General features: G+C 43.0%; 1 protein-coding gene across 6 annotated transcripts in view; it reads left to right on the top strand.

The window, feature by feature from the left end:
* The first annotated feature begins 4,040 nt into the window (after positions 1-4,040).
* Positions 4,041-27,516, top strand: part of foxp1b (forkhead box P1b) — a 161,295-nt gene continuing 137,819 nt past the window's right edge. For 4 of the 6 annotated variants that reach the window (XM_061727927.1, XM_061727926.1, XM_061727917.1 and 1 more), the window contains exon 1: positions 4,042-4,111. The gene's annotated coding sequence lies outside the window, so the exon portion shown is untranslated. Of the gene's footprint in view, positions 4,112-27,516 lie in introns of all 6 variants that reach the window. The other 2 variants (XM_061727918.1, XM_061727922.1) reach the window with 2 other exon arrangements.

The following is a 27,516-nucleotide window of genomic DNA, read 5'->3' as shown; positions in this document are numbered from 1 at the left end:
ATTTTCACGCAATTATCTACTTTTTACTCCTTACATTTTAAAAACAGCCTCGTTACTCTATTTCATTTCGGCCTTTAAATAAAAACTATCCAGTTAAATTGCTCCATCCGGATAGAGTGAATTTGGTTGTGGTTGTTTCAGATGTTCTTGTCCAGTTTTGTTCTTACATCCGTTCCCTCAGATTCCTGCAACTAAACTTGGATGTACATTCCAATAAAGGTTAGGATAAATGATAACATGCCTCTGAAGTTTGACTTTTTACACCATTACAATACTTATAGGCAACTAGTCATCATATCTCCTGCTCTCTGAAACACATGTTAATGCTCAATAGTACACATATATGGTTCTTTAATATATTTGCATTATACTAAGATACATTCATTTTCAATGGCTTTTTCCCCCCTTACATTACTTTTACTTTTATACTTTAAGTAGTTTTGAAACCAGTACTTTTATACTTTTACTTGAGTAAAAAACTTGAGTTGATACTTCAACTTCTACAGGAGTATTTTTAAACTCTAGCGTCTATACTTCTACCTGAGTAATGAATGTGAATACTGAAGACACCTCTGGTTGTGACCCTAACCTGCTACCTGAACCAGTGATGGACCTCTACACTGAGCCCTGTTTCCCCAGCAGCAGGTGGATGTGACGTCACGCCCCCAAACAACAACAAGCACATCTCCTCTTCTCCTCTTCCTCCTCTTCCTCTCCTCCTCCGCTGACAACCACATTAACACGGGGCGCGTGCTTGTGGCCGAGACGCTCCACGGCGGGCAGACACGCACCCGCACACACACCCCCAGTTGTCCCGGCTCGTCCCCGCGGGTCCGCGGTCCTCTCTCCCCGGTGAGTCCCCGGCTCTGCCTCCAGTTCGCGGGAGCGCGCGGTCCCGGGCGCGCGGACAGGTCTCTCCCCGCGCTGCTGCAGCTGGAGCTGGTCCGGTCCGGTAAGTTCTGCTGGGAGGGCTCGAAGGGGGTTAGGGTCGGGACTTTTATAAAGGTGGGGGGGGGGTTGGTCTGGACCGGACCTCGGTCCGGGACCGGGGCTCCGCTCCGGGACCAGAACCGGTCAGAACTTGCCGACACGAGGGAAGTTGTGTGTCCGTGATTTGTCCCCACGTGTTGGTCCCCCAACTTCACGCATGCTCCGCGGGAACGCGCCTCGGTGGGGGCTCGGTCGGGCACGCGCCCCGGCCACCTGCCCGGGACCGGGACCGGGACCTGGACCGGGGTCTGGGTCTGGGACTGGTGGTTCTGGTCCGGTCCGGCCAGCCCAACTCTGGTTCAGATTCACGACACCCACAACTTCGATCCGCCTGGGATTTACTGGATCAATAGAAACATGTAAAACCACCCGAACACTTTTACTGTGTTGGTGCACTGGAGTTGGAATAAGATATGACTCAATTACAGTGTGTGTGTGTGTGTGTGTGTTTATATCTATATATATATATATGTGTGTGTGTGTGTTTTACATTTATTTATTTATTTATTTATTTATTTATTTATTTATTTATATATATATATATATATATATATATATATATATATATACACATACACACACAATCATAATTTTCTGTTATATTAATATCATTAGTTGCATTGGCTCATTCTAATTTACTAATAAATCTGGCTCCACATCAATTTCATTTTTTTTTATCCTTCTACAAAACAAAAGTATTCAGATGTTTCAGTCCTTTTCCTGCTTTAGTTATCTCTTTTTTTCACAACAGGTGTATTGCAGACATACAGTATGACAAGGAGTGTTACATTTGCAGCTATTATTATACGCACAAACACCTGCTGCTGTTGCCTAAGGTACTTTTTTTTTTATTTACCCACTAATGAACTTTTAAATCAGAACAATTAGGGTTTGCGCCTAAAAACGAGAGATAAGCGTTTGGATGTGAAACCAGAGCGTGTCTGCTTATCACGAGAATATAATGTTCTGCGCGGTGCGTCTGCAGGACTAAAAACCATCAGAAAATGTATAAAAGGGAAACTGCAGCTTTAACAGCCGTTGCTGGCAGTGATCCCTCCTCCTTGGTCTTTGGATTAGTCATTGTCTGAGGGAAAAAAAAAACACTTTTTGTAGGAGAAGTAAAGTAAACAGCCTCCAACAAGCGAACCTTGACAACCCAGATTAAGGAAAACATTGGAGATCAAACAGTGCTGCTGCTGGGCTGTTGTCATGAGCTGCCTGAGAGAGAGCTGCAGACTATTTGAACAGGCGCTGGGTTTGTGTGCTCACTTATGCAGAAATGGTCCTTCACAAATGCTGACCCAGGTTTTAAAACACAGGATGAGCTTTCTTCGCAACTTTTCCTGGCCTGCTGTTTGCCGTGGCTCCTGCGTGCGGACGGACGGCGACGCACGGCCTTCAGTTACTGCGCCCCTTCAGTCGGCATTCAGAAACAAGAGCACTCAGGCTGTCAGGGAAGAAACTGGGTTTTCTGGGCGGTGGTGGGGGAAGCCAGCCATACGTAGAGTAATGACGCAAGATACTTAATGCAGTGTTTGTGATTTTTTTTTTTCTTTCTTCCTTTTTTCCTTCTTTGGAAAGCCCTTGTTTCTACTCGGCCTCTTCAGGCCGGGGCTCAGGCTCGTCTTTGTAGAGAGCTGAGGTTCAGCTGCTAAGAAAGTAATCAGTCACTCATGCATTCAGCGTGGAGCGGTCTTCTCTTTCATCTGGCTGCTCAGTATTTGTGAACACACATTGAAACACCCTGTGCTGGGCGCCGAGGGGCTCTGCACCGACGGCTCCCTGCTTGCCCCTGACTGATAAAGAGAGCTGTCTTAGGCTCAGTGTGGGAAGAAGGTTCTGTACTTGCCATGTTGTTTCCTTCGCATTTATTTTCCGGCTTCACCCTTCATTTGATTTCAGACGGGACGCCTTCAAAACCAGCCGCTTGTTGCTCCGAACCAGACGAGTGACGGTTGAATAAAGGGAATTTTTCTGGTGAATGAATTTCTCGTGTGATTTTTGCATGTTTGATTCAGAGGGGGGGAAAGTAGCTGTGACCCGAGAACAGGTCCGGCGCTCGCTGGTGCTGTTTCAGGGCTGGGGATGAGGGGTAAAGGTTAGAGGTCAGAGAGTGGACAGCTTCAGGTGAGCTCTGCCCCCCCAGTCTCTCTGGAACCAGCACAACGCTCACGACGGCCATCAGTTACTGTCCTCGGTCGAGGGAGGGAGGGATGCCGAGGCACAGAGTCATCAGTCAGTGAATGACTAAATGACTCTCGGGGCCGTGTTTTATGAATAATAAAGAACACACGTTGTTGGGAAATAAAAACAACCAAACTCTCAAGTTGGCTTGTTGTATTAATTGTTCTTGTGTTGATCTGATTTGAGTAAAACTCTATACTCTGCCCTGGCCTCTGCTGTATCAGCTCCTTAATACACACTTCCATATTTTTCTCACGCTGGGAGGTAGTTGGACCCGGTTCCTCCCTGATTTAGGTGTTCATAAATATTTACATGGTACCTCACAACTGCTGGTCTTCTTAGAGAAGATGGGATGTGCACTGGATACGACCGGGACTAAACACCTGCAGGACGGCAGGAATCCACGGTTTAGTAGCGCGCTCATAACAACATTAAGCTCGCTGTACAAGCGCAGAATTATCTCAACATACCAATTTGGAAAAATAAGAGACGGCAAAATGGAACAAGACTCAGCAACCTTTCTGTCCCCTCCGTTGAGAGAGAATTATACACTCCTTGTGTAATTACTGCATTCTCTGATTATCTGAGCTGCTTGGGAAACAATAAGCAAACATCAATTAAAATTTTTTTTAAAAAGTTGCACAACACTGGTTTGATAAAGAATGATTCAAGTAAGCGTCCAGATATGTGCTGCTCATCTGCAAGGTGAACCGTCAGCACCTGTCTGCATCAGCTGACCAGCCTGTGTGTGTGAGCGTGTCGGCTTCACAAGGAACTGCGCTTACCTTTTTAGCCATACATTTTTGTCTTAAATCTGCAGAAGTTTCTACGCTGACTTAAAGTGCTCTGTTTTGTTTATCTTTCCAGGGCGACATGGAGAGGAAGTGAAGTCGAGAGCGGTGTGAAGCCACCAGTGAAAGTTGGTTACATCAGCACTGTAAGCGACGTCTCTTTCTCTTCAAACCTGCATCGTGCGTTTAAAAGTTAATTTACAAGCACCTACATAGAAGTTGTAGGAGTTTCCAAAAAGATGCGTCTGCCTTTAATCTGTCATGTCGACTAAACGCTCCGGCGCACGGTGATGCAAATCCTCAGCTTTCTTACTTTACCCATCACTGCAGCTTTCCAGCAGCAGCTCTGCTTCTGGGCAGACGCTGTCAGAGGAAATATATAAATAAATATACATCTATAAATAAATATATAAATAAATATATATCTATAAATAAATAAATAAAGGGTGCTGGTGACCGCCAGACTGGCGTGGTTTTAGTCGGCGCTGAGATTACGGTTACTTAGCACGGTTTCTGCTGCACTTTGGAGGCGGTTGAACCAAACGAGGTGAAAAACAAAAGAAAAACCACCAGCACGTTTCCTTGAATTCTGCGTGAAACTAACTGAAGAACAATACGACTTCTTGAACTTGTTGAGCGTGCTGCCGTCTGGCGGGTTGTGAGTTTAAGGGAGAAGCTTGAGAGGAAACTGCTGCAGACCTCGGCCCTAAAGCCACGGCGCTGCAATCTCAGTATCAGAAGAAGTCAGACTTGTTGGGGAGAATAAGACATTATTGATCGCCTGGCTCGGGGATCATCTGCGGCTGGGGCGCTCGCTCGAATTCATGCGGCGGCGCGTCGGTTGGACCGGCGGACGACTGCAGACAACGGGACTTTTTTCATTTCACACAGACAGCCGTGTTGGTAAATATTCTGATAACGAGTCATGTGGTTTGGTATTGTTGTGCCGCTCGTCTTTGCCAGAAGTCACCTGTCAGTCAGACGGTGTGGTTAGATCTTTGAAAACATCTCGCTTTGTCTCTTGCTGCTCTGTTCTTCTCCTGCTTTCTAACAGGGTCCTCCGTTCACACCTCAGAAAGCACGCTTGAGTTGTGTCACAGCGTCAGATCTGAATATCTTTTTCAGAGCTGGATGTTAAGCACCTCAGAAATGAAAGCTCGTGTGGCCTGGATTCGGGTCGAAAGTGTGAAGAGAGTAATGAGAGTGGCAAAGCTAGCATTTACTGACATAAACTAGAACTTAGAGCCTGGGACACGTGATAGGCAGCATAATGCAGAGCATCCTTGACTTTTCTCGACTGCAGTCGCAGCCTAACAAGAAGCATAACATGGCAGGGCCTGCTCCTCCATCATCATTTCTGTGTGGAAAGTTGGTGTCCTTTGATCATGTCTTTTGGGCGCATCACTCCGGCTTAGCTCGCTGCTCGCTATGTGATAAGCCATCAGACCACTCAGATCTCAGCCGGCAGCTCCGCGTGCTCGTGGAGAGACAGGAGAGAAGTAATGGAGCTGAGGAGAGAGCGGCCATGCAAATGCTGTTGTCAGACTGCTGCTGCAGCTGTTCCGCGTCGCCTTTGAATCGGATATCGTTGTGGAGGTTTTTCCACTCATCTGCAGAGGACAGCGGCAGTTTTCCCACCTTTTCCTCCTGGAATGCTCCGCTCCAATGTTGTGCTTTGTTGGCAATTAAAACCTCTTTTAATTATAGCTGCATATTCATTTAGTGGCAAACACGGGATTGAATTATTTCAGCGACTGCTCTGCTCAGATGTGCTCTTAACCAGTTACAGCAGATACAAGCCAGCTTTGAAGTCGCCGCTGCGCTCCTGCGCCTCTACATAAAACATCATTTTGAACCCCCATTATGACAGGGTGGTCCTAATTGACTGGTTGCTGCTTATTTATTTGATATATATTTACAAGTTGGGAGGTAATTGGGAAGTAGTAATTACCCAAGATGCAGTGCCGTGCTCCAGCAAAGGTGCTACGGTACTGATGAGCCTGGAGCAGACATGAAAGTGTGCAGGTTGCTATTATCATCCGTGCAGGCTGTTAAAACACTTGACATGTCAGAGCAGCGGTGGCTAATTGGGCCCGTGTCCCTTAGACAGTCATTGTTTACTATTGTGATGGATTAAACACGTGATACTTTCATCTCAGGGCTTTTTCTTTGGGGGTGGGGTGTTTGGGTCTTTTCCTGAAGATGTTGTGCTTTGATGGACTTGTTAACCGAGGTCCATTACTTCCTCGTCCCCGGACATTGAGAAACGGCCGTGTTGTGCCTCCGCGGAGTCATTTCTGAGGTGGTTTTGTGAGCTATTCGTGGAAGCCGGTGACGATGCCTTCCCTGGCTCCTGATGATTCAGCTGACCTGACACCGAGGTGGTGCGGGTGGTGTTTGACTTTGTTTGCTACTCAATTCCACTTTCACACTGACTCCCTCTCTCTTTCTCTCCTCCTCTGCTGCACTGCCTCCACATACAGAGATGCACGCTGCTGCCGCTGCTGTTGTCTGATAGCCTGCTCTCCCAGCAGATCCTCACACGGTTGTTGTTGTTTGCCTGCATTGCACGCAGTGTGTGACTTGCATTTGCCCGGGCTCCTTTGAGAGAGTTTGTTTTTGTTCTCAGCCTTGTAAACAGGGTGGGGCTCCGCTCCCAAACCACCCACTTGGAGATGGTTATTTTCTCAGGAGTTATTTTTTTGTTTATCATTTCGGTCAATAGGTTAGCCTGGGATGAAATGATGTGCGGGAGCAGATGGTGGGAATGGCTATGTGCTGCACGTGCAGATGAGATAAACAATTAGCCGGAGCTGTTTTTGTGATTAAAAATAGAAATGTAATTTCTTCTGAGGTTCAGACCTGTTAATTTTAAATGAAACAAAGATAGTGTCAGTTTATATTAATTTGAGTTTTTTGTTTCTATATTTCTTTTGTTTTTATGAAATATTTTACTAATTTATTTCAATTGTCAAATATCACAACAAATGGTTTACAAGCTAACGACCCCCACGACTCCAATCAGACTGTACAAATGAACATTTTGGCGAGGCTAAATTGTGGCAAAAATCCTAAAAGTAAATGTGTCTCTCAACATGGAGATCAGGGTGATTTTTATGGAACAATTGTTAATCTGCACATCGACAGGATTTGAGTTTTAAGGATTGTTAAAACATGCAAACAGGGAACTGGATTCAAAACACAAGACCAAAAGCATCATTAAGAAGAGGAAAACCTAATTTATTTAATTTAATTTAAATGTTTAATTTTTAATTTAATTTAATTTTTCTTTATTTTTTTTATTTAATTTTTAATAAAAAAACAACAAATTTCTTTAAAAAAAAAAAATTAAATTAAATTTGATTTGATTTAATTTAATGTTTTTGACATCATTGAAGCTGTGACTGTAGCTGTAAACAGAAAGTGATTTCATCCAAACATCAACCACAGTTTCATTTAGGTCTTTACACAGATCGTAATCCGATTATCTTTGGTTTATTTTTTCTTAGCATGTACGATTTGTCTTTAAATTGTTTTAATCATAAACAATTTAAACACACATTTTGGTATTATTTTAAATTCCAGCAACACTTTCCAAAGTTGATTTTGTTTATGACATTCAGCTGTTTGAACCGGCGACGGACAAGTCTTTTACGAAGGATTATGTCGGATTATACGGATTATGCACACATATGCTGAATTAAGGTCAAATATCCCCGGCTGATGTCAAAACTAAGCTTATTTGTTTTTTAAATTATTTAAATAAGATTTGATTACGTGTATCTGGACCCCCATTTTAAGACCCTATAAAGTTGAGATTAGCCCAAATATGATACATCAATAACTACATGCACGTGTGTAGTTAAGACGTGCGACAGCTATCAACCGACTAAGCTGTTTAATTGGACAATTGGGATCAATTTACTGACCAACGCATGTCACGGTCGCCATGGTCGCCGTGGTGACGGTCGCGGTGGTCGGTGGTGACGGTGACGCCTCTGTGGGTGGCTGTCACGTCACACAGCAAAACAACAAGTCTGAGTTTAGCTGCTGGACAGACTGACAGCTCTGTACATTTCTACATCCAGTACTCTAGTTTTCATGTGGGCTTCTGGGTAAAAATCCAGTAGGGAGGTGTGGGGTTTGTGCAGAGCCTGCAGACCAACTCCACCTCCCGCTGGACACGGTCGACCTCAGCCGCGTTCACTCTCAGTCAAACTAAGACGTTTACCTTCATTTTCAAACGACAGTTTCAATCGAACCATAGCGATGCAATAATTATAGTTAGAGTTTCTGATGGGTCCATCAGCAAACAATCCTAACATTACGGTTAAATTAACTTTAAATCAATGTTCGAGCTATTGTTAGATGGTAAGGAGTGTAAACTTTGGTTTGGGAACGAAACAATGTGAAGGGAGTTAGAGGGGGATATACATGTGGGAAACATGTTAATGTAACCGCTCGGAGAAATCGACCAACGTTAGAATAAATGGCTTTTTTAAGCTTAAAACATGTCATTTCACTGAAGTCGTGTGGATAGAAGGTGACCCTCCAGGAAGTGGATAAGAAGGGTTGTTCATACCGACTCCGCTGTACCTACGGTTCTTTATGCGCATTTTGTACACTCACAAAGGACTGTTGGGTCAATATTCAGCTTAATTTCAATTTTATTTATATAGCGTCTATTACAACAGAAGTTGTCTCTAGGCGCTTTCCCGAGACCCAGAATCCCTTATTGCTAGTGTCCTGCCGTAGGTGGACGGCCCCAAGTTCAAACTCTACCTGCCATCTTACTGCAGATGTTTCACCCAGATCTGCCTCAACTAGCATGACTTTCCCTCTTATGAAAGTTTGGACTCCTCTCCATCCAATAATAGACCCTGGGTTTATTTACTGTGGTATGCTGAAGTAGCTTAAAACTGTAGTTTTACTTTAATAGCAGAATGAATGATCACGAGGCTCGTCAGCAGCGTTGTGTGTAATCATTATATCAGTATTTGTTCCCAAAGACCCGTGTGTGTCACGGCTCGGAAGTAACGGTGCACGAGCAGAAGCGCTGTCAGAGCCAGAACGGCGGCGACGGGCACGTCGCCTGCGTGTGGCACATGACGTGTCAGAACGTAACGGAGGGAGCGACTGTGGCTCTGAGAGCGGTGGGTGTAGTCGACCTGAGCGCCGCGACCCCGGTGCCTCTCGGTCGTCATGCCGGAGCACACGCCGTCTTTATGATGTTGTTGAATGCTGTTGCGACTTCAAAGTTGCTTTTCCAAGTGGCTGCAGCTCTGCTGCCTGCCGTCTAAAAAAAGACTGAGATAAGTGTGAGTGGGCGATTGACGGAGAGAGAGGAGCTTGATTGAAGCCGTCTTTGCTTCTTGTTTAGTTCCAGGTCCGCCGGTAAAAACCCCGTCTTCGTCCTTTAACTGTGATGTGAGTAGAAAGTCCCTTTGAGCTCGCCATCGCCGTAAGTAGTGATGATGCCGTTGTACGTGAGCTGGATTTGGTGCCGCCGGCGCGCTCGTGACGAAACTCCTGCACTGTGCTTCTCTCTTAGGTTCATTCAACTTCTCTGTTGTCAGTTTTTTTTATTTTACTACAACGTTACTGCGCCTTTTTAAGTGTTGGGTCAATAGTGACATCACAAACGGCCTTCTGCTTCTTCCACACCACAGTTGTTTTCCTCCCAGCTGTTCATATTTATGCTCTCTAGCCTTTTGCTAATTTTTATTTATTTTTTTACTACACCTGTTGCTAAAGCGGTAAATATGCTGTGCAGCTGCTCTGAGTTATTGGTTGTTTTTCCTAAAAGCTTTTTCATGTTGTGTGTGTGGAGTGCATGATGTACACGCCTTTTAATGTGTTGACCAATCAATTCCTCGCACTGAAAACAGCTCCGAGTGAGATATGAGTGTATTAATCTTTTCATATTCTACTAAAAGGAGCCGGGCCAGGTTTTTGAGTGCATTTCTGTGTACTTTATATGCAATTGTGTGTGATGATTGAAGCGCTAATTCAAAGAATTTTAATCACTCTGACTAAACCTCTTGCAGTGTCATCTTTTTTTGCAAATGCTCCATAAAATGAATAGATGAGCAGTCTCTTTTTAGAGCATAATGGCTACATTAGAATAAGAGATGGATAGTAGATGAAAATTCAGCATCCTTCATCCACTCTATCTCGCTCAGTCACTCTGATCTCTTTTATCAATAGTAATCTGGTGTAAAAGACCTTCCAGAGGTTGAAGTGTTCAATTGAACCTCACAGACAGAGAAATGAAAAGAATGAAAAAAATGAAGCCAGAATAATTTAAGGAGTAAATTGTATAGTAACTGAAGCCGAGCAGACTGTTTCAGTGGGTTTAACTAATGTATGATTTCATGCTGTGTAAACAATCCTGCACACACACACACACACACAGTATATACAGACATAGAGAAATGTGTTGTTCCCACTAAAGAAGAAAAGCCCATAATGATCACTGAAATAACTTGAAACTGCTAAAATAATAAAGAATAATTTACAGTCAAAAAAATCAGATATTGTCTTGAAATTGTGGTTAAAATAATTTAAAAATGACAAACTGGTCTGGAAAAAACTGAAAGTGGATCCCTCATGGACAAACGTCTCCACCTGTAGACGAGTGTTCTGGTCCTGATGGACACACGTCTCCACGCGTCAGTACTGAAGGATTTCTTCTCCAGACTGCAGGTTCCAGATGTTTCCACAGATGTTCAATAGGATGTAGACCAGGACTCATAGCGGGACACTTCAGAACGGTCCAGTGTTTGGTTCTGAGTGGTTCTTTGCTGGTTCTAGTTGTGCGTTTTGGGTCATTATCCTGTTGGAGGACCATGACCTGCTTTCTGACACTGGACCCCACATTTCTCTCCAGAACATCTTGATCGTCTTGAGACTTAGTTGTCCCTGCACAGATTCAAGACCCCCCGGTACCAGACGCAGCAAAGCAGCTCCAGAACAGAACCGAACCGAATCTCCTCCATCTTCCACAGCAGAACCAGTCTCTTTTCTCTGAAGGACTCATTTATTTGTCTGTGAACATAGAGATGATGTGACATGGTCCAAAAGCTCCAGTTTTTTCTCATCTGTCCAGACAACGTTCTTCCAGAAGCTTTGTGGTTGGTCCATCAGAGTAATCCTCCTCGGTGGTCCATCAGTGATGGATGGTGTGGTTTCCATCCATGTGGTTTCCATTCGTATCATCCGTCTCTTCAGTTTTTCCTCAGTTGTCCTCTTGTGTCCACGACCAGGGAGGTCGTCTACAGTCCTGTGGAGCCTAAACTTCTGAATGAAATTATCCAACTGTTGTCATGGCAACATCCAGCTGCTTGGAGACGGTCTTCTAGTCTTCAACATGCTGGTCTGGAAGGTTCTTCCTGATCTCCTCAGACAACTGTCTCCTTTACTGTCTGTGGTCCATGTCCAGTGTGGTGGACACCATGATACCAACCAGCAGGGATGATCATTACAGGACACATTTGACTTTAACAAGTCTGTATGGAACCAACTAAGTTGTTCATTAGTTCGTTTTTTTTAATGATTCTTTTGAACAACAATTCATAAGCATCGTCTGATTGTCATCAGTCGGTTTTCAGTGAGTTCTGTTGACACTCCGGGGCCATCGATTGCATTGCCACAGCTTCAGACCAGATTCACAATGACGCCTCCTTTCCACTGAGTGAGATCATACCTTCGGAGGTTGTGTTGTTCTCATCAGGGTTAACCACATAGTGCCAGTCAGTATCTCAAGAATGGAGGAGACAGTTTCTCATTGCCTAACTGATGCGCCTAGCTGATGATTCATTCGAAAGATGTCTGACAAAGTATTTTGAAGAGCGCACTATACTTAGGTTGGTTGGAGTAATTCAGTGTGATTGTTGAACGTCTTCATCTGACGACACCTTCCAATCTAAACCAATGATAAGCTGATTAAAAGTTGGTGGACAAGATCAAAGTCAGACTTCATAAAACTGTCCTTGGCCTTAATTCACGAGTTCATATTCATACCATGACAACATTTTACAATGGTGTCAAATTTGATGAAAGAATGAAATCATTTCAATTTTTGTCCAAAAGAACAAACTTAATCATTTCTCTGGCAATGTAATTGTTTTAAGTGTTTTCTCTCTTGCTACTTTGGATTGATGGTTTCACTCTAAGGCAGCTGATGACAACTCCAAGGATTTGAAAGTGTCTGTTGTTGCCTTCTAGAAAGTATTTTGATGTGACACTGATTAAAAACACACATGGTTTATGCCGACCTCTGGATGAACTTAAGAGGCAGATTGTCAAAATTCTGGAAATAGTTTCATGACAATCACAGTCCAGCTAAATGTCTCAAACTTAAAATCAGCTAAATGACTGAAAGGAAAACTAGTGGATGTGCACATTCTGAGGTCTGGAACTGCTGTTTTTATTTATGGATCACTGCGACTTTATTTTCCACACGCAGCTTAGAAAAGCATTTCATGACACCTTGGAAGTCCTGAAAGTCAGAGTTGTCATTGGGAAAGAATGTGGCATGAAATATATCTGGATGTAGCGGCGTGTAAGTATGAATGATAAAAGCACATTCACGAAAGCCTCCGGAGCTTTGCCGGTGCTTCTGAAGCTCTTCCTCGGTCTGCTTGAACCACCTGCCTGATCTCTGTGAGCGTCTGTCACATCTGGACCAAACACTTGAGCGCCGTGTTTCAGTGTCCTGGGGGGTCTGAAGGAGCCAGACTTGTGCTGGATGCAGGTGCCCCGCCCGCTCCCACCTGCTCCACGGGCCTTCCTCGGGATACCAAGTCACTCCCTTTCTTGGACGAACTCAGGACGACCCGTCGGGTCTCCCAGCTCGGTCGTTGGAAGTGAAACGCACCATAGATGGTTTATAACTGTCTGGATTGAAGTGGCATATAATTGAATCATTGTTGGACTGAATTAGGTTGGATGTAATTGGACTAACTTGTTTACTTTCTGTGTAAAGTGCCAGTGAAATACTCTGAGATGACGTTTGTTGTGTGGTGGGGCGCTGCAAATAAACTGAACTAAATTGGATAAAACCCAATAAAATCAGGTCAGTATTGGTTTAGTTTACAAAACGAGATAGTTTTACCGTGAATCCATCTGTTTTAATGTGTCTAGACAGCAAAAGTGTCGGTGTCAACAAATACGCTCCAGGCCAGAGTCCCCTGCATCAGGTGGACCAGGTGGACCTAACAACCTTTTATAAACTAAAGCTTTCATTAAGCTTTTAAACTTGAGACTTTGAAAAGAAAGTTAATTATCTGGCGTAATTTTACGGGGGTCATATATCAGGTGGAGCTGCAGATCAGGGTGGTCCCGATCTGGCAACCGCGAAGCTACCAAAGTGTTGACGGGGCGCTAAACACTGACGTGACCGGAGACGCAGACGTTCATGATGTGGCCAGCAGCTGATGGCGGGCGTGGTGCACGAGTGGCGCTCCAGTGCAGTTCTGCTGGCGTGTGAAGGCTCTCGTGAGATGGTATTGGTGGCGAGCTTCTCGGGCTCGTGTAAATGTCATATTCCGAGGATGAAACCTCAGATGTTTGTCTGCTCTTTCTGCTCGTGCTAATGACTGTTCTTCTTGGAGGCGTGCCAATTGAATTTTCTGCCCTCTAAAGCGCTTTGAGAGTCGGGAATATGGTTTTCACCAGGCCAGAGGCTTGATCTCCCTCCAATCTTCCCCAGTCCTTCAGCATCACTTGGACAATTAGCGAGCTCCACCGTCCCCAGATGACGCATGTGATTAAAGCGCTGGCATCATAAATGCTCTGTTTATTGGTTCTGTGCGGCGTATTATGCACTGGGAGACTTTGTTGCTGTAAATGGATTTGGGGCTGCTAATATACAAGGTGTAAAATTAGATTTTACATAGCTAACATATTGATCCCCCCTTGACAGTTGGTTCATCTGTAGCACGTACAACCCAGTTTTGGCTGACGGGACAAACTGGCATCAGAAAAAAATCATTTATTCATGAGCTCAGTGGTAAATGCATTTTAAGTAAATGATGTAATTTATTCCCTTGTCATTGCTTCACTTGTTGCCACGAGCGTTTGCCAGCTTGAAGTAAGCGATACCCAGATGGTATTTAGACGATGCCCGCTTGGTGACAAAAGCATCCTGGGAATTAGGGCTGACTTCCACAACATCCAGCGGGTCAGCTCGCGTACGGCGCCTCGCCGGGCTCTCTGGGAAGGCTGGACCTTACCGACTTGGAAAAGAATGATCCTAATGAGAACCTATAACCTAAATAGTTAACAGTTAGTACCTCTTTTTCCTTTTAAAACAGTTGGTCCTCGGTGAAGTAGAGAGAAAAGTGCTGCGCAGTGGCGCTGGAGTGATATCAGTTTGTCAGCAGACTGATTTGTTTATCTTCTTATTCAAAAAGAGGCAAAGTTTTCCCTCCCCTGTCCTCTGCAGCTGTCTCTGGGACGCTGTGTTTTCTGGAGGAGTGGTGAACTGTGTCATCTCCAGCCACTAACAACCAACAGCTGCAGCATTAACCACCGCTGCACATCCAGGGACAATGTGGAACAGATTATCTAATGCAGAGAAATAAATAAACAAAGCCCCCTGGTAAAAAACCGAAACAACGCTACAGACAACCCGCAGCTTATGCAAATGTCGGGGAAATGTGTTCGTGAATCGATAAGCCCCGTTTGTTTACCAACAGACGGTCGGACGAGAGTGACCATTTTACACAGACGTGCACGTAGTCAGAGTTTATTTTATCTGCTGTGGCGGCTAAAAACATCTGTTTAGATTTGTGCTTTACATGTCAAACCCACGCGTTATGATGAAGCACCAAGTGTTTGTTTTTGTTGCTCTACATTCGTAAGACACCAGATGTTGGAGGGGAAAGTTTCAGCCTCTGTGTTTGTGGTGCGGGAGGGTCGAACTGTCAGCAGGTCAAAGGTCGGGCGCCATTAAAAAAAAAACTGCAACACCCACACAGTTAATTAGAGGTAGGATATTTATGGGCTATGTTCACATGTGTTTAAGTCACCGGGTTCAGCTCCTTTACATTTGGTGCGGATTTGCTGAAGTGCAGGACCTCTTATATATGAGATGCCATATCTGTTTTCTGCATAAATGAAAAATTAAATCTTAAGAGCTGGTCCTGCTGGTTAGCCTCCTCTCCCAGTCACCTTGTAATTGTTTCTGTCATAAGCAGGAAATGGCATTGCTTCCAGAGACTCATTTCTTCCCCAGAATGGTTCTCTATCACACTCTCACATTCTTTTAAAAGGGAAAAGGAAGATGAATTTTGCCCATAAAGGCTGTATCACAAGGGCTTTTTATCCTAAATGGCTTTGTGGATTGTTATCTGTGGGAAGTGTGTCCTGCCTCCGTCGTGTTCAATCAAGTGTCCACTTAGCTGTGACTGGGAGTAATTGTTCCCAAGTGGGCCACACACTGACCTGTTAATGTCTGCATTGACCCGGTAACCTTGTCAGCACGTTTTAGGGAGGAGTTTAAATCATGTTGATCTCCTCCGCGTCGTTCCGCTACCGGGTCAAGTGGGCGTTGGTCCTGAAAGACCACTCTCTTGTAATTGTCCACAGCAGCGTGGGTCAGTCAGGGGTGTTCCCGGAGACCGGCTCTTATTAGATAAGGTACTGGGAGTGATGTGACTTAATGGGTCGGGCCATTGATCCGATACAGCGCCAAGGTTCCCTGCTGCAGTTTCAGCCTCTGCTGCAGTCAGCTGTGTCCATATCATGGGATGCGAAACATGTATATTGTGGTCAACCTCAACATCTTTGCAAGGACTTTTAAAAGTCCTACAAACGATAGGTTCCTTGGATTCATGTCGATTGTTCAGCCTGGTCATGCCAGAATATGAAGTTTGCTCTCCTCCAACCGTTGTTTGGACCAGTTGGTGGTCAGATCACACTCTTACATGCCTGGCTTTTGAAATGATTTCTGTTTGGATACATTCCTGGAAGGATAACGGTGGTATTGACCTTTCCGCAGACAGTGAGTTGGAGAAATACACTTATCTTAAACATGGTCTTCATGGTCAGTTCATTAGGAAGGAGTTCACACACAGTTTACAGGTTTTCTAGGGTCACTGCACTTTCAGCCGCAGCATTTTAGTTTTGAAGGAGAGAATTGAAAATAGTGACTCCCCTTTTTGTTTTCTACAGATCTGCATTCATGTCTATTAAGCCACTTCCTCTTTGTGGACAGATAACGCATCAGGAGGTCGGATTGGTAAAGCTGTTGGACATCCGTGTAGGAGCTTGGTGACCGACAGTAGGACACTGTAAATAATAATAATAATAATAACAAACAATAATAGTACCACTAGTAGTAATAATAATAACAACAACAATAACACTAGTAATAGTAGTAGTGGTGGTAATAATAATAATAAATAACACTAATAATAATAATAAATACGACTAATAATAATAACAATAACACTAGTAATAATGATAATAATAGTAATTAAAATAGTAATAATAAAAACAATGATACTAGTAATAATAATACAGTAATAGTAGTAATGGTGGTAATAATAATAATAATAATAACAATAATAATAATAAATAGCACTAATAATAACAATAACACTAGTAGTAATGATAATAATAATGGTAATTAAAATAGTAATAATAAAAACAATGATAATAGTAATAATAATACAGTAATAGTAGTAATAATAATGATAATAATAACAATAACACTAGTAATAATAATAATGGCAGTAACACTAGTAATAATAATAATAATAGTAATAATAACAACAATAATTACACTAGTAATAATGCTACTACTACTAGTAATAATAACAATAACACTAGTAATAATAATAATAATATTACTAATAATACACTTTATTTGTATAACTCTTTTGAAAAAAACTTAACAGGAATCAAACAAAAATGACAAGATCAGAACACAGAAGTACACGGAGAGGACATAACAGGACATAAAGTAACATGACATAACGGGACAAAATCACAGATCTGAACAAGTGGGTTCTGAGGTGTGATTTAAATTATGAATAATCTATTTGTTTTTGACTTTTTCATGTGATTTATTCAAGATTATTTGTTTACTGCAGTTTTCTCTGCTACTATAAATCCAAGAATGAGGCTTCGATATTTCTTCAACGGGGACTATTGTATATATCCCCATTAACCTTTAAAAAATAAATAAATAAGAGAAGTGAATCAGAGGACAGGACAGGCATATTTTCTCACATCTTGACCTTAAAGTGCTTTGTTCTTACTTTTGCAAATGAAAGCAGGTTCAGCAGGTAAACCGGGGTAGAAAAACGTCAAAGTCTCATCAGAAGTCCAAATGTCTGTCGTCAAACTGTTTGGTTGAAACCGGCTTTCAGCAGGTTGTTTGTGGCCCGAATCAAGATTGAAAAGTTCTGGTACCGCAGTGTTGGAGATGCAGGTCCTGCTCTGTGCTGTGTGTCGTGGGCTCAGGTCACAACTATCCTCGGATTACAGAAAAGGCTCCAGCATCCAATCCCAGCAGTCCAGTTGGTCGTGTGCTCCGCTGTCTTTGAATGCTGTCTCCTCGTCTTTGTCGTCTTCATGACGTCTGACATTTTATGCAGGATGATGTTTTTTTAAGTCTGTCATCCCAAATACTTTTTTCTTTTTCCTCAATGGTTTATTCTACTTGATTGACGGTAAATCTTTGTGCACTCTGAAGACTCACTGGTGTTACTAGTCATTGTTACTATCTGATATATTCTGAGATTGATTATTAGCAATGTTGATAAAAACCACTCAGTTTGGTATCAGAAGATACCAGATGCAGGAGGTCCCCCAAGACCCTTTTTTTAATTAAAACCATCATTTTGAAACATTTGAAGCCTTCAAGTAGCTTTGTGGGATGCTTTTAAGATCATAGATGTGTTGCAGTTAACACAGATCCTGTAAAGTGGCTGGTAATGAGTTCCCCCAGAAACTGCTGTGTAATTTGAGTGGAATAAGTGGGATTACAACCACATGTTTTCAGAGTTGCAGTGAATGAGTGTCGAGCAGCTGGCACACCAAAAAGGCCGCAAGGTGGGAGTGGTTTATTGTTGGAGGCAGCATTTTCACTGCATGTCTGTGTCTTAACATGTTGTCTGTCTTGAAGTTTTAGGGTGTTTGCTTGAGAGAGAATAACAACAAGAGCTCTTCTAAATTCAGGCTGTTGTGAATTTATAATAAAGATGCAAAGTCAGAGCTAACGTTAAAGCCTACCCAAGCTCATGTTATTTTAATATCCCTAGCAGTTATTTAGGAGTGTTATGTGATGTATGCGAGAGACCTGGTAGTGATGCCGTCTGTCGCTAATCAGTGACGAGATCTCGTTAAGCGAGCTCTTCTTTTGCCGTCCATGGAGACAAAATAGTACAGCCATAAATCCACGGTGAAGGTGACGGACTGTTTGGATCAACATATTTTTGGGAGTAATGACAGGCATGCAAGTGAGTAATCAGAAGGGTCTTATCTGGAGCCGATGGAAGGCCGAGGAATGTGGACGGGCTGTTGAAACAACAGCTACGCTAATGGGGCGAGCTGAATTCCTGACTGCTGAATTATGAGGAGTTGGGACGGTTCGCCTGTGGTTTGTTGTGTCTGGTTACAGAGCTACACAGCTCTGTGTTGAAGTAGAGTTATAGATTTGGTGTTTGACATGCTTTTTCATAGTGTGGGCCAATTAGCTGAGAGTTGACTTGTTTTTGCTGTGCTGCTAGAAACACAAGCACATTAAACAGCAAAGTTGTATGCACATAAATCACAAGGCAACAAGCCACACATGCAGGCATGACTCCTGTGACAAGGACAAACCAGAAGCCATTCCTTATTTGCATGATCCAGAATTGTATGTGGAGGTCATTAGCATATTTCACTTGTTTATCCGGTCTCAGATGAATGCTTTTGAGCTTTCATGCTAGTTTTTATCTTAAATAAACAACATGCTTAGATGATTTCAGACATTTTGTAATGATACAAGGGTTGCATCATTTATGTAACAAAAACAATGTTCTGCAAAAAGAATATGTGGTTTAGCTCACAGTGGGGACCACCATGAGGGCAGAAATCACTAAAGTGCAATGAATTCCACTTCAGATCAGACTTTTGGGATCTTTTAACAAAAATATCAGAGCTACATGATGGCATGAGAAGAAAAAGATTATTTTTCTTCTCATGCCATCATGTAGCTCTGATATTTTTGTTACACTGACCAGATTTTACCTTAGCTTTTTTTATATTGTGTAATTTGTGGGGCAGCACCTGGATAATCTGAAGTGTTTAAGTCTCTTCATTGGCTAGGTGTGGAGGTTTTAGTTTGGGTTATGTATTGTTCAATGGACAGTACCGTTCATTTCCCTGGGAATCTCACTAATATCCAAGAAATATGCAGAAATATGAAGTGTGACGGCTGTTTTTTTTCCTTCCAGAATTTACTATCTACTACTATCTTTTACATTCAGATTTGTCACTAGGGATGTTAAGATACCGGCGTCGGCATTGGAAATACTCGCAGATACTGCCAACAATAAGGGTATCTGTACCTGTGAGTTTTTACGTCTACGTACCATCCGATACTATTAATAAAGTCAACTTGAAACTTGAACATGAAACTTGAATACCTCATATCACGTTCTTTCAGTATCACGTTAAACTGTGACACGCTCCTGATGCAAGGGTGTGGTTTCCAGGCTAAAACAAGAACAGAGATGGGTAAAACGGTAGGACTTATTGTCCTCTGTGACTCTTGGTTATTGGAAATGTTGGATCTCTTCGTGTAACTGAACATCTTGAGCCATGGTAGTTTCCCAGGTCGGAAATACAACTCAAAAACCACTCTATATTTAATAGGTATTCTTCAACTGATGTTAATTACATAAGATGTGTTTAGGATGGCATTTGAAAAGAAATAAAAAACAAAAATAACAGAAGTAAGTGGCCTATTGGCCAATAGCCTTAGTATCATAGCCACTATTGGAAAGAAAAAATAGGTACTGGAAGAGGTGAAAAGGTTTATGTGACATTTGACAGATATCTGCGGTATTTAGGTTTTCCCTAATTCTAGTGGTAATGGAAACTCATTAATAGTAAACCACAAAGTAAGCCTGGTTAAGTCAGTACTCAAATAAATGCAGCTTTGACAACATTCAAGTGCTGTTAGGAAATGAAAGGAAGAGTACACGACAGAAGGTGTTCTCGGTAGAGGAACGTTTTCCAGAGCTTCCTGGACTGGGATCTTATGTGAAGAGCAGCAGTCGTGTTCTTGTGATGAGCGCAGTTCTTTACGATAGAAATTCATCGCTACATTTTGAATGCATCTAAGTGAAAAATCTAAGTTGCCTTCATAGCTTGGGGTGTCTGGTGTTTGACGTGGTTCTTTGGGTTTTGACTTGTGGCCCATTGGTTTCTGAGGTTTCAAAGCCTCTTTTCCTTTGTAGGGGTCACAGCCACGTTGCTCGAGGAACATGCCCTCCACATGTCAATCAAAGTTAGCTTTGGCTATCAGCTCCTTCAGCGGATCCCTTCAGAAGTATCTGCAGAGCTGCCAGCTGACGTTTGCAGCAGAATATACTGTTTAGCATGTCGACTCGTTGGGGGACTAAAGAGATTACCGTTGCGTTTAGCCGACGCGGGTTAATGCAAACGCCTGGTTGCTTCGCTAAGCACCATAGCATGATTGTGGATGAGGAGGTGGTAACGGCTAGCCCAGGGGTCGGCAACCCAAAATGTTGAAAGAGCCATATTGGACCAAAAACACAAAAAAACAAATATGTCTGCAGCCGCAAAAAATGAAAAGTCTTGTATAAGCCTTAGAATGAAGGCAAACACATGCTGCATGTATCTATATTAGTTATAACTGGGAATGCAAATGATTCGCTCCAAGAAACGTTGAATCAGGGCCATGCAGGAGAAAAGATATATTTGAGAGAGGAAGATTTTTTTTTATTTTGCACTTCAAGAAAAAAGTCGAAATGTCGAAATATCGAGAAAAAAATCGAAATGTCGAAATTAATGAATTAACAATTTCAAGAATAAAGTCGAAATTTCGCCTTTTTTATCAACATTTCAACTTTATTCACGAAATTTTGACTTTTTTCTCAACATTTCGACTTTTTCTCGAAATTGTATTTCAACATTTCGCCGCAGTGTAGTACCCCCCGCGACCACTAGTTCGCGATCTTTTCCTGAATGGTTTATCCGACTTTTCCGGTCACAGTGAATCAAAGAGATAAGGACAACTATTGTGCAAAAAACCAAACCAAAAAAAAAAATCACACATACACGAAGAAAAGAGCGCTGAAACTTCACGACTGCTTCATTGACCGGAAACCGGAAATGTGTTGCTACCTTAGCGAACCAATCACAGCCCTCTCGGTCTGCGTGTGGTCTGCGTCGCCTCGACGCGTAGTTACAATTTTTGGGAGGTGCACGTCAGTGACGGCGTACCCTACGGCGTAGGCACGGCGTTGTTTTGACACAGAACCATAACTCAGCCTTGACTCACCTTTGCAGCCAGCCTCTAGTGGCCAGTCGAGGAACTGCTTGGTTGTTGCCTTTCTGGATTTGGTTTTTGGATAACTTGCCTGTGTGCAGTACCTTTTGTTTGTAATAAGAAAAACTAACTTTTTTTCTACTCCTGCCACCTGTGGATCGTCTGAGATTTGGGTCCAGGACACTCACCTCATGGTAGCTAGTTAATGTTCCACGCTGCTTATCAAACCCATACCCCTTTTAAGTTAGATCAGTAGAAAACATGGTGCTCTTGGCAGGATTTTATTGTAAAAGATATACATTTTATTGTGAAAGATATACAGGCTGATGAAAGTGGTCAGAATGAAGTAAATCTAAAAGCAGTATTAAATGACAATGATGTTACTCTGACAACACAATCTGATCAGTTCTGTTCAATTCAATAATACTTCATAAGTCCTCGGTGTGGACATGTTCTCTGATGGACCGGCAGGACCAAATTAGTGTCAACAGATGGATTAATGGGCGCTAGCGTTAAGAACACTAAATATTTGCTTTCTGTGCTGTTAGCTGTTGTCAGCAGTTGATAAATACTTGCTTCTGCCGTGTTCATTTACAGCTTTTTTGTTTCTAATACCAGATAGCACAGTGAGTCAGAAATAACGACTGCAGCAACAGGTTAACCAGGAGACCCTGACTTTAGAAATGTGATGACGTCTACCATTTGATTTCAGTTGTACTCGGATGGAAAGTCTCACACAGGAATAAAACTTTGAGGACATTCGTGCACACAAGAGTTTCCCAGCTAGGCTGCTGCTCTGCTGACCAAGGTGAAGAAGGAAAAGCTCATCCTCGTGTTGCTGTTCTTTCAGTTTTTAATGGAATTTTGTCAATATTTCTGCAGCAAAATTTAATGTTGCAGCTTTGAAAAAGAAATTCTGCTGACAAAGTCTCCGAGATGGCAACATGAATAAAAGTCACATGCACACCTTGTTGCTGACAAAACCAGAAGTAAATGCATTGCATTAAGTGAGGAGAAAAAAACCATGCACGGTTCTACAGATGGACATTACAGTATGTCAGTGTAAATGATGAATGATGACATCTGAAAAAATACTAACGTAAACGAAAGATGTCAGTAACGCTGGCAGCTGCTATGTGTGATGCTGTTTTTGTTTGTTTCCAAGGGGAGCGTGCACGTTGGGAGACAACAGATTAGAGGCGTTCTGGTTCTGTTGATCAGGACTTTCTTTCAGGGTGATTATTTCAGGTGTAAATCATACCGTTGTCTCTTAAATGATGTGTATGCGGAGTTGTGCCAGACAACTTGTTGGTTGTAACGAGGTCAACAGGCCTCGATTATTCTCCTGTAATTACAGCTGACGGCCCAAAGTACTTGTTTCATAGATTTACACTCAGGAACAGTATAGTTGGTGGATGTTTGGTTACGTTAATTCAGCATGTCTTTATGTATTTTAATGATTTAAAACGCTCAGACGAGAAGAAATAAGCAGAAAGTTGCTGGTGTGGCGCTCGCTAATATGTTACCTTCTGTGCCTGTTGAAGTTGCTCATTAAAGTGTGCAGATATGAAAGAACTTTATTTGCATGTAAGTCAGGAGCTGCCGACAGGAATCAGTGTGTCATAACTTAATAAATATTTGTGGGTCACCATGATCACGTTTTCTTTTACCAGCTCTGATGACATATCTGTGCATGTGGGCTCAGAGGACCAGGTTAGGGGCTTTCCCCACCTTTCACTTCCTGTTTGTAATCGGTGTATCTTTCCCCTTCCTTCCTTCTCTCTCGCTCTCTCTCTCTCTGTCCTCTGCAAAACCTCCGTGGCCCCGCCCATCAAGGCCGTGGGCTGAGCTCTGATTGGAGGAATGGGGTGGCAGTCTTCTCTGCCCCAGTGATCCTGGTACGCGTGAGTCCTCTCCGCTCACGGGCGTCTCGTTGCGTACGCCTGTGTGCGTGCTGTGAGTTCCTTCCTTGATGCAAATGATAAAGTAAATGAGTTCTGAAAGAATTCGAGGTTTTGGGGGAAATAATCAGAATGTGATTTAAGTGAGCAGCGGTGCATCATCCTGAATTTGTTCAGGTAGTGGGTGGTGTTTGTGTGGGGTTGTTCCACTTGTCTGTTACTCACGTGCACAGTTTTTGTGAGCACTTTGAAAAGGGTCTTAGATGTTTTTCCCAATCAAGAAATCCCCCCAGGCGACCGGGGCAGCTTGAAAACTCCCACCACAGAGCTTTCCAGCCCCACACAAGTTGTCATTTTTACCACTGAACCGAGTTCTTCCTTAATTAAAATATCCCCCTAAAAAGTCCTTTCAGTAGTTTGTATCAATCATTTATCTGATTGATCAGTTTGATGATGTTGTACGTACTGATGCAATGAAATGGAGCATCTATAGCTTGTGAAGGGTGATTGTTTGCCACTGGGACGTAGACCTTGGACCAGAAAAACAAAATTATTATTAGATTTTTAACCCATTTATACATCCGAATACATTTAAAGCTTGTGTGGTTTTGTTGTAAGATCAGTTCACTTTAATTTGATGTATTTGTATATAAAAGTAGCTCATTTGATGTGAGTGAGAGGCTCTGGCGAGCTGCACCGTCGGCTGCTCGGAGTTTGTGACTCTCCTTTGTTTCTTCATGTATTTGGCAAACGGCAGTCTTGCTGTCCCTCTGATCACCTCTGTCTGCCCTGCGAGTCCTGATTGGCTGAATACTTTCTGCACTATGGTCTGGCTGCCTGCCAGCCAGGCTGCCAGTGGCTGCTGTGCCCCCTGATCAGAGGAGAATGTGACATTTGTGCAGAGGTAATGGAATCTGCGTGCAATTAAATCTCTGACTGTGAAGAAGAGTCTTCCTCCTCCCTGCTCCCCCCATCTCCTGCCATTCCCAGCAGCGGGGGGGGTCAGGCGCGATGATGAAACCATCCCAGCAGGCCCCCTTGCTGCACTCTGTTTCCCAATCTTGATGTCAGGTTGTATTTTTTTTAACTTTGCCGTGCTAACTCTGCATCCACCTGGCAATTAATTACAGAAAGTGTCCATTACCTGTTTTTATAAAAATTAATACCGTGTTTCTAGAAATGAGGGTTTGTGGCAGCTGCATTACCCTCGGTGTCATGAAATCTGCTGCCGGTGACGGTTGTTATTTTGTATTTTGTTTTCTTTTTAATCGCGAGTGGAGAGCAGCATAGAGAGGGAAAGAAGAAGCTGAATCATGCATGATGAGAGAAAAGGGTCACATCTATCTGCTCCTCTTTCTCTGCTGGCCCATTTGTGGGCTCTGTGGCCGGTGGTGATCCGTTGCCATAAAAGGCAGCTTTTTCCTCTCTGCTGATGTGGCACTTGCTTCTGTTTACCAGACTCTTTTCTACGGACAAGCTCGTATCTAATGGATATATGCATCCCCATCAGGACGGCTCATAAACAAGACTCTCTGCTGCCATTGTACTTGGCGGGGCTGGCCGACAGAGACGCACCGTGCAAGCATTTCCTTTGAACTTGTGTAGGAGTAGTTCCTCTGTGCCTCGTGCACACTGGGTGGACGGAGGTGCAGGATATCCAGGTCAAGGTTTGCCTAAATCCTCCCTTTTCACTCACACCCATTGTTGGTCGGGCTACAAGACACACTGAGAAAGTCAACACTTTTTCTTCTGATCAGCCACTGGACAAAATGATGCATGATGGGAGTACCGCGTAGTGTCGTTCCAGATCATAGAAAGGGTCTTTATTGTTCATCTTTATTTTTCACAGCCTTCTCCGATGATGTACGACGTCAGGATTAATTATTAATGTCAAACTGGTTAAAGGGGGCCGTGGGTGCAGCCAGGGGTTAATCTAAACCAGTGATCAAAGGAAACTCTCTATTTGCTTGTTGCTTCATAAGGTCTAAATAAAGTCACTGGTTCGTGTTTTATTCACTAAGATCCTGCTGAATAAACACGACACTCTCAGCTCCCCCAGTTTCCTCTCTTACGGATAGCTTTGGTGCATTCTGTAATAAAGGGGAAAAGGCTTTGCTCGAGGAAAGAGAGGAAAATAGGCCTAGTCCATTATTGTCATTCGAATGTTGAATTAGATCAGTCTGACAGATAGATGTGGAAAATTGTTTTAATTGTATAATTATCTCTGGTTAGTCACTTGTGCGGAAAAGTGCTGTGATGTGGGTGAAGGCAAGGGAAGAGCACATGTTGGCCTTTATATGCTTATTTTGTCTTTGCACAGGAAATGAACAACAATCGGGGGTCCTGAGGATGAAACATAAACAGACCCAAACCCACAGACACTCACACCCCTCCGGGTAGGCTGAGCCGTGCTCGCTGAAACGCTGCCCTTTAAAGTAATGCGTCTGGCCAGTGAGGCTTCTCCTGGAGCGACGCGCCACACGCCTTCCACTGCCTGATCAAGATGGCAGTTTAACCCGAGTGTGGATGCTCGCTGCTGCGGACACAGCTCATGTTCTGGAGTAAATGTGATTCATCACATCTCTGATTTCTGATGAATGTGAGATTCTTTGAGGATGCTGCATTCTGGGATTTTGGTCTGGACGATGCTCCTCTGATTCAGCAGATCTGTTTTTATTTTTTCCATTTTCGGTCTTTTTCGGGTTTTTAATTTTTGAGAATTTGGTTTTTAGCATTTTATGCAAATGTAACCCCAAGACAGTATATAAAGTAATGAAATATAGACAATTTATGCAATTATAGCATACAACTTTAATGTTTTTATACCTTAAAACATATTTAAAGGCAAAAACATTGTGCCCAACAAAACATCCTTTTTTGGGCATAAACACAAAAATACCAAAAGTGAAATGATGAAAAAAAAAAATCAATCTTTAGACATACAAATTGATTTTTAGGAATTAATATGAGAATCGATTTAGAATCGGAAAATAATTAATTTTTTTTCAACACTGGCCTATGCAGTAGGGCAGAGATCAGCAGTGAGACAAACACACACTAATGTAAATGTGTGTGTGTGTATGTAGGAGGATTCACACTGCAGGTAAAGCTCTGTGGGTACAGTTAGGTGAAGAGGACGTCAGTGTTTGCCAGATGTTGAAAACTGCAGAGCTGCAGCAAAGACGTCCTCATAAAAGCTCAGGGTGAAAACAGACTCTATAAGAAGAACTGGACAACCCACCTGTGACATCACCCACTGGTTTTCTGAGGCTCTGAAGCCTCTTCTTCCTTGTTCTGTGCGGCGCTGTCAGAACTGACAGTTGGCATAAGCTGCCTGCTGCTACTTAACCTTCATCCTTGGACCCTTCACGTCGACTCACGGCTGCTTGAGACGGCCTTTTACTGCAATTAAGAGCATAAGCTCAGAACTTAAGACAGTGGAGGTGATGTCAGACATTAGACAACATCCCTAAGTTTAGCATCAGTGTCGGTGGTGATGGGCTCACGTTTGGAGCCGGCCCCTAGTGGTCAGTCGGGGAACTGCAGCCTCCCTGATTCCCGCGCAAGCTTCAATCCCAAAGATGGAGCGTTAGCAGGCACTGCGAAGGTTTTGTGCACTTCTCTGGTCACTGTTTTTGCTGTTGAGGCCCGAGCTGCTTCGTTTGGATCACGGTTGTGATGTTTGAGTCCGTCCGGTGAAGTCTCCTCTCAGAGCTGCATCGGTTTAAACCTCAGCAGAGTCGTTAAGAACCTGTACTTCTTGTTGTTTGTTAGTGTATATAACGTTAAAACTGTCCTTCCTTATTTCATTTTAAAAACATCACCTTTTTTCCTTTGATGGAAGATGGTCTGGTTTGGATAAACGGTCATCGTTGTCATTGATTACTGTTTCAACAGAATTTGAGCAGCAGTTTTCTATGCAGTTGACTGATAAATGGCAGTTAATCAGTTAAAGGCTTAATTTGATTAGATTTTGATATAACCTTTAAAATGTTCCTGTAGGTGTCCCCGTGAATGCACTTTATCAATCTATTTATGGCCAATTTGACTCCAGTGACCATTTAGATTATATAAACACAGCAGGGCCCATAAGAGCAGCAGTGCTTTGCATACAGCCTTTTCTTGACAGTTCAGTTAC

Source organism: Cololabis saira, chromosome 8, assembly GCF_033807715.1.
Source record: "Cololabis saira isolate AMF1-May2022 chromosome 8, fColSai1.1, whole genome shotgun sequence".
In the NCBI taxonomy this organism is placed as follows: Eukaryota; Metazoa; Chordata; class Actinopteri; order Beloniformes; family Belonidae; genus Cololabis; species Cololabis saira.
Note: the sequence above shows the minus strand (reverse complement) of the source record. Positions and strands in the feature narration are given on the sequence as shown.